This window comes from Oncorhynchus masou, chromosome 9 (genome assembly GCF_036934945.1).
Source record: "Oncorhynchus masou masou isolate Uvic2021 chromosome 9, UVic_Omas_1.1, whole genome shotgun sequence".
In the NCBI taxonomy this organism is placed as follows: Eukaryota; Metazoa; Chordata; class Actinopteri; order Salmoniformes; family Salmonidae; genus Oncorhynchus; species Oncorhynchus masou.
In genome coordinates this window covers 8,852,494-8,860,964 of record NC_088220.1, presented here as the reverse complement: position 1 = coordinate 8,860,964, position 8,471 = coordinate 8,852,494, and the positions used below count along the sequence as shown (strand labels likewise).

General features: G+C 41.6%; 1 pseudogene; it reads left to right on the top strand.

Moving 5' to 3' along the window:
• LOC135545483 (SPARC-like) overlaps positions 1–5,734 on the top strand; it is a 21,724-nt pseudogene extending 15,990 nt beyond the window's left edge.
• The last annotated feature ends 2,737 nt before the right edge of the window (positions 5,735–8,471 follow it).

Genomic DNA, 8,471 nt, shown 5'->3' with positions numbered 1-8,471 from the left:
CCCGGTGCAGGTAGAGACTGGAGACTTCGACGAGGCCATCGATGTCGAGGAGGAGGAGGAGGTCACCGCTGAGAGTGAGCAATAGTCATTGTCATCATCTGCTGTCGCTCGACAGACGTTGTGAGAAAACAATACCTAATCCCCAATGCCTTCTGTGAAGGGAAGCTTATATAAAAGTCCAAGTTTACCACATATTACAATGATAATTGGGAACATTCACCAAGCTAACATTCTGCATGGCTACAGTAATGTATAGCTATTATTGTAACGTTCAACACACAATAGCCACTACAGGGTTCCCCAATTGGTGGCCCGGAGGCCAAATTTGGCTCAAGGGTGGTTTTATATGGTCCCCCAAGTCATCTGAGTGAAAAAATATATAATAAAATATGTTTTTATTGTTGGACATAAAAGACAAATCAGCTCCAATTGATTTTAACTTTGGAAATCTGGTATTCCCACGCATAGAGACATGTGATCTTATTCAAATGTAAGCAAGGTTTAAAATTATTATGTTTTAGTCAAATATTTTATCTATTTGCGCTTCTTGTGGTGAATTTTCAATCTACACATTTTTTTTGTAAATATATATCCGGCCGCAGTGATCCGGACACATTGAGATGTTGGCTGGATGGTAGTTGATGATCCTTGGGCTAGTATATATTGAGATGTTGGCTAGATGGTAGAGAGGGTGAAACATTGAGATGTTGGCTAAATGGTAAGCTGTACGTTGAGATGTTAGCTAGATGGTAGCAGCTGTGTTGTTGAGATGTTGGCTAGATGGTAGAGGGGGGGCGACACGTTGAGATGTTGGCTAGATGGTAGAGGGGGCGACACGTTGAGATGTTGGCTAGATGGTAGAGGGGGGGCGACACGTTGAGATGTTGGCTAGATGGTAGAGGGGGGCGACACATTGAGATGTTGGCTAGATGGTAGAGGGGGGGGGCGACGACACATTGAGATGTTGGCTAGATGGTAGAGGGGGGGGGCGACACGTTGAGATGTTGGCTAGATGGTAGAGGGGGGGGGGGGCGACACACTGAGATGTTGGCTAGATGGTAGAGGGGGGCGACACGTTGAGATGTTGGCTAGATGGTAGAGGGGGGACACATTGAGATGTTGGCTGGATGGTAGAGGGGGTGGCGACACATTGAGATGTTGGCTAGATGGTAGAGGGGGGGGGGCGACACATTGAGATGTTGGCTAGATGGTAGAGGGGGGGGGGGCGACACTTTGAGATGTTTGCTAGATGGTAAAGAGAGCGAGAGGGGGGCGACACGTTGGTAATGACAGAGTTCTTCTGTCTCAAAAAGCGAGACCTATCATCATGTGTTCCACCCAATGGTTCCAGTAAGCTTCTTGGAAACAGAAAATAAACCCTTCTCCTAATTGACAGGGGCGCCGCCACACTCCACTGCTAAATACTGCCAGGAATATCTGTCTGTTGAATAACTTAGCATTAAATTCAAGGGCAAAAGAACACTTCGATATGTTCCATTTTTAATGTTCCAGAATGTTTGAACAATTTTTTCCGATTCCTTCGTAGGCCCCTGCTTGAACCACCACTGCAAGAAGGGAAAGGTGTGTGAGGTGGATGAGGAGAACACCCCCATGTGTGTCTGCCAGGACCCACTACCTGCCCTAGTGCCGTTGGAGAGTTTGAGCATGTGAGTTATCATTATAGAAATCATATTCTAATCTGTTCAGACCAACATCAAGTAGGCCTAGATGTTTCATATTTAACACTGTTCCTAATAGAACCTTGACCTGTACAATAATGCAACTACTTATTTGCATCATTGGCTAATTCTTGATATACTGTAATTTCTGACTATATCATGAATATAATCTGTGTATTCCAGGTTTGCGCCACCGACAACACAACCTACGACTCTTCCTGCCACTTCTTTGCCCACAAGTGCAGCCTGGAGGGAACCAAGAAGGGCCACAAGCTGCACCTAGACTACATCGGGCCATGCAAATGTGAGCTATGCTTTATAGTTACAAACATTCATGGATTGAATTGTATTAAACTCATTTCAATTCAATGTATTTTATCCCCACAGGGACCATTGAGAACGTTTTAATACAATCATTCAATTCAGTGCAAAAAAAAAATGTTAATCTTTGAGAATCGCCCAGAGACACATTTTCCTCTGAGACTCCGTTCCCAGTGTGACTGGTTATGTTGTCTTAGAGCTGAAGCCCTGCTGAAAGCTTCTCCAGGGGAATGATTGATGGGCTTGAAAGAGAGGGATTTAGCCTTAAGGAACCTAACACTTAGAGTGGAGGGCAGCAGGCTGTAGCATGCCAACTGCACCGCCGCCCTTCTCAAACTACCGCTGAATCTGCAGCTAAATGTCTGTCATTAAACAGAATCAAACCCATGCATCTCTCACTGTTGGTGATGAGTACCTTAGGACTGAAGGGCACCGGTGGAGATGATGTTGTTGCATATTGTGGATGCAGAAATTTTTAAAGAAAACTTTTTTAAACCAATGGCCTCTAAATGTCAGGTACAGTATTCAACCACGGGATTAAACAAGAAGGTACAAAATCATTGCCTATGGGGCTGTGAGCATCAACCATACATTTCAATGGACACAAATGTCACATTTTGTGTGAGTTTTTGGTTTTATGATCTATGACAAAGGGCTTGACCATAATAGTTTGAAAAATAGGACTGGAGAGTTTGACTTGGATGTCCTACTTGCAAAACAACTTTCTGACTATGACTTACTTGACTTAATTAAATGAAACCCTTTGGCACCTTGGGGACCATATGTCATTAAACAAAACCTTCTTCAGCTGTTCCTGGGTCTTCCCTGTTTATTTTTTTTCTCTCTGACCGTACCTAATGTTTCTTCCCGTGTGTCTCTCCAGTCACTGAGCCCTGTGCTCTGACATATAACTCATTCTCCTTCCTGTTTATTCTCCAGTCACTGAGCCCTCTGCTCTGACATATAACTCATTCTCCTTCCTGTTTATTCTCCAGTCACTGAGCCCTCTGCTCTGACATATAACTCATTCTCATTCCTGTTTATTCTCCAGTCACTGAGCCCTGTGTGGACAGAATAGCTCTGACATATAACTCATTCTCCTTCCTGTTTATTCTCCAGTCACTGAGCCCTCTGCTCTGACATATAACTCATTCTCCTTCCTGTTTATTCTCCAGTCACTGAGCCCTCTGCTCTGACATATAACTCATTCTCCTTCCTGTTTATTCTCCAGTCACTGAGCCCTCTGCTCTGACATATAACTCATTCTCCTTCCTGTTTATTCTCCAGTCACTGAGCCCTGTGTGGACAGAATAGCTCTGACATATAACTCATTCTCCTTCCTGTTTATTCTCCAGTCACTGAGCGCTGTGTGGACAGAATAGCTCTGACATATAACTCATTCTCCTTCCTGTTTATTCTCCAGTCACTGAGCGCTGTGTGGACAGAATAGCTCTGACATATAACTCATTCTCCTTCCTGTTTATTCTCCAGTCACTGAGCCCTGTGTGGACAGAATAGCTCTGACATATAACTCATTCTCCTTCCTGTTTATTCTCCAGTCATCGAGGCCTGCATGGATGCTGAGCTGAATGAGTTCCCCTGAGCGTATGAGGGACTGGCTGAAGATTCTCCTTCTGGTCACCCTCCAGTCATGACGAGGCAACCTGCTGACTGAGAAGCAGAAGCTCAGAGTAAGTCCACATAGCCACTGCACAGAACCCATTTACTGCACAGAACCCATTTACTGCACAGAACCCATTTACTGCACAGAACCCATTACTGCACAGAACCCATTACTGCACAGAACCCATTACTGCACAGAACCCATTTACTGCACAGAACCCATTTACTGCACAGAACCCATTTACTGCACAGAACCCATTTACTGCACAGAACCCATTTACTGCACAGAACCCATTTACTGCACAGAACCCATTTACTGCACGTTTGCCTCATGAGATTGGGTCAAAATCATTATTAAACACAGCACAGAACCAATTAATTTTGCTTACGTTCATTTACCGAACTCTGCAGATGGGTCGCAAATAATGAATTAACCAAAATATGATTATAGGATTTTACATTCTGCTCTCACTATGAAGTCGACTCCTTTTGTGTATCCAATCCTACTGGGATTTATTTATCAGTTTATTCTATTCGAAAGATTATTAGGCAAACGAATGTTTGCAAAAAAAAACAGTTTTACTTGGCTTGCAGGTGAGGAAGATCTATGAGAATGAGAAGAGACTGCAGGCTGGAGAGCACTCCCTGGACCTGCTGGCCCACGACTTTGAGAAGAACTACAACATGTACATTTTCCCCGTCCACTGGCAGTTCGGTCAGCTGGACCAGCACCCCGTCGATGGGTAGGTTGAGGAGAAGAAGAGTTTCCTGTCTTCTGCTTCATCTGGATTGTTTCAACATCACACAAATACAGGCTTTCTTGGGCTATAACTTTGATTCAACTCTGTGCTCGTCAGGACTTCAATACTGAAACATTTCTAACATGTCTCAGAAAGGATATTGGCAGAATGTATTGTTTTATGAGCGAAAAAAGCTGACATTGCTACATTGGTGCTCTTCATACATTTCTAGGGTCTAACACTATAGCTTACAATGCCTTCATAAAGCCTTCATAAACCTTTATAAGGCCTGCGTAGGTGCTTCGTAACAGGTGTTCTGTGGTGTTGTAGGTTCCTGTCCCACACAGAGCTGGCCCCCCTGCGCGCCCCTCTCATCCCCATGGAGCACTGCACCACTCGTTTCTTCGAGCAGTGTGACGCTGACAATGACAAGTACATCGCCCTGGAGGAGTGGGCCAACTGCTTCAGCATCAAGGAGCGTGAGTAGTTTTAAAAACACCTCGCTCTTAGTTTACACTCGCTATTTTACTGCCTCTGAAAAAAAACAGGAGGACCAAGGCCCTCTTTGGACTATTCAAATGCCTTCATTGTCTGTTTCTGAAATGGTACCCTTTTCCCTATATAGTGCACTACTTTTGACCAGAGTCGAATGGCCAATGGCATCCTATTCCCAATATAGTGCACTACTTTTGACCAGAGTCCTATGGCCAATGGCATCCTATTCCCAATATAGTGCACTACTTTTGACCAGAGTCCTATGGGCTGTATAGGGCATAGGGTACCATTTCAGACATATCTTCCCGTCCTTCTACTTTACTGTCTGGTTTTGAATTGAAACGGTTCATAGCAGGCCATTTCATTATTGCTTGTTAATGGTGGGCTTGTTTTTGTTGTTTTTCAGAGGATGTCGACCAGGACCTTGTCATCTAAGCTCATCAGCTGACCTACAGTATGAAAACAAGTCTCTATTGGGACGAGGTGCTCAGCTGATCCCTAAATTAGAGGAACACAGTAACGGTGCTAACTACAACTAATTAACGACCAACCGACACCACTAAAATTGCTGAAAAAGACATATGCACAGTCTGAACTAACAAATCACAAAACGTGATCATGATACAATTTTTTTTCTTCTTGTTTCTGCAAATAAAAAAATCCTTTTTAACCAGATAGATTAGAGGAGGTAACAGAAAGATACCTTTTGGCGGGAGAAAGATGTAAATGTATGTTGAATGGGTTGTGATAATGGTTGTTCACAACATGTATATTGTGTTCATGTGATCGGGGCTTGGATTTAATAACATCAAATAGGACATTCTTTGGAGGATACAAGTTTTGTAAAAATCTAAAAAAATAAAGTTTCTAAATAAATGCTTCTTTCATTTGCTTTTTTTTCAAAATATTTGAGTTGTTTTGGTGTCCTCACTCATTTTGTCATCTTCGTTGTTTTGTTTGACTCTTGACTACTGCTTAAATTAAGGCCTGACTATCCTCAGGTTTGTTTTCTTACATAGATTTTGCCACACAACAAGGGCATAAGTGTACTGAAAAAAATGATTGAGAATAAAAGGAAATATTGTTTCAACTCTACAAGGCGTCTTGCAGGTTGAGCATTCTTCTCAAGCTTTAGCATGTTTACTGACATTCTTCTACTTTGTGACATTGTGTGACCAACAATAGATCTCTTTCCTTAAATAAAAGTTACTGGAATTTCCAACACTGCTGCATGCTTTCATATCTGCATTTATTCAGTATCCTCACAATGTTGATCAATATCAACTGGTACAAATGGAAAAACACTGACCTAGAACATTTCATGGGACATTTAATTAGTTGTCTTTTACACATTAGTTTTGAAAACAAAACAAAAAGACCTCCAAAGCATCCATATCACAGATATGAAGCACATCATCATGAAGGATCAATTCATTGAAAGAAATGCCACATACACAGTTGCAGTGCATGATGTTCTGTACTGCATTGTAGGCTACGCCTTTGTCCTATGAGTTACAGGCTCAGTACACGTCTCAACGTCCTGTGATGAATGTAGTTCTGGCCCATGAATCCAGTAATTTTTTGTCAAAACATTGATATTCCACAAAGCAAACTTTTTCTAACCCTCTATTTTAAGAGTCTGTATGGAAAGTTCAAACCAGCACTTTGCATTGGCTTGAAACTATAAACTACATATCTAATAACTTTCCTACGAGACCAACCACCTCATGCAGTTAAAATGTCCTGTGTGGTTCTGTGGCATGCACGCAATGACATAAGAGAAAAATACTGAACCATAGAATTGCATTGTTTGTAAAAACCAGCTGGACAACCTGTCCCAATGAACCCAGATGAATAGGTTTGTCAGGAACTGGCTAGTTTAGTTTAGTTTACTTTTCAGAGAAATTAATCTTATGTATCCTCTTAAAAACAGAAAAGAAAGAAGATCAAAATGGCCATATTTCCATATTTGGTCAAAAACCAGAACAAGCTGAAAGTTTCCTCTCTGTAGAATCGAAGAAATGTCCCATGAGAGTCAGAGGAAAGGAGAAGCCTATGGTGAGTTACAGCAGCACCCTGTTACCATCTCTACCCTTTCAGCCAGACAGTACAGCTAGGCAGGAACTCCGAACAACTGTAGAGCCTCCTACACATCGACTGAGCCACAGGCACCACCCCTTCTTCCACAAGTGGGAAATGTCCTCCCTTCTCTCCAAGACAAACGGAGGAAATAACAGTTGAATACAATGAGATTATTGTTAACAATTCTCAATGTTTTTTGGGGATGAATAAAGAATGTGAATTAAAGAAATACTTCTGACTAAAACTAAATATTTTCGCCTTTATCATGATGTTGAATTGACCATAGATCACTTGCATCCCCCAGAAAAAAAAACCAGACTAAATAAATCATTCTTTGTGGAAAATGTTTTAAAGAAAAATTAATTATCTTTGTTTAATGATATTATTAATAGGAAAGGTGGAGTTATCCAAAATTACAACAAACTGATTGCAGATTTACCACAAAAAAGGGAGGAGGCAAGTGGAAGGGGGAAAAGGTGAGGAACTTGTTTATCTATCCATTATTAAAGACCAAAACTGGCAACAACAAAAAAAGTAATACAAAAAAATGATATATCAGCTTTACACAGACCAAAATGTTGCTTGCGCGCTATACAGGTTGCAAAATATTTTGGAAGAGATGTTAGACGTGCCGACTCTGTGTCACATGGTTTATGAACTGATACGCAAAACAACGCTTGATTCAAAACTACAAGTTTTTCCATTTAAATTATTATTTCAAAAATGATTGCCACAAACAGAATGTTATGTACATGGAACATAATCTTAGCTCTGTAGATTTTGCTACCATAGAGACAGAATCATTAGATTACTTATGTTGGTATTGCCCCGATGTAATTTACCAGTTTTCAGGTCACAGGTTGAGGAATGGCTGAAAAATATATGGCACATGGAAATCATTAGACTGATTAGACTGAGGGGTGGGTTTATGCAAATAGGCAGGATGGACTGAGAAGCTGAGGTGTGGGTTTATGCAAATAGGCAGGATGGACTGAGAAGCTGAGGGGTGGGTTTATGCAAATAGGCAGGATGGACTGAGAAGCTGAGGGGTGGGTTTATGCAGATAGGCGGGATGGACTGAGAAGCTGAGGGGTGGGTTTATGTAGATAGGTGGGATGGACTGAGAGTAGTTGAGGGGTGGGTTTAAAAGCTCATGTTGTATAGTAGTTATGACTAAAAACACGATTTATAATGCGTAAGTACTATCTATCTGTCTGGTTTGATTCCAGGCTGTATCACAACAGGCCATGATTGGGAGTCCCATAGGGCTGTGCACAATTGTCACAGCGTCGTTTGGCCGGGGTAGGCCGACATTGTAAATAAGAATTTGTTCTTAACTGACTTGCCGAGTTAAATAAAAATAAATACTTCTAGATGTAATGTACACTGAGCTAAAATATAAATTCAACTTGTAAAGTCTTGGTCCCATGTTCCATGAGTTGAAATAAAAGATTCAAGACATTTTCCAAACTCACAAAAGCTTCTTTCTCTCCAAAGTTGTGCACAAATGTGTTTACATCCCTGTTTAGTG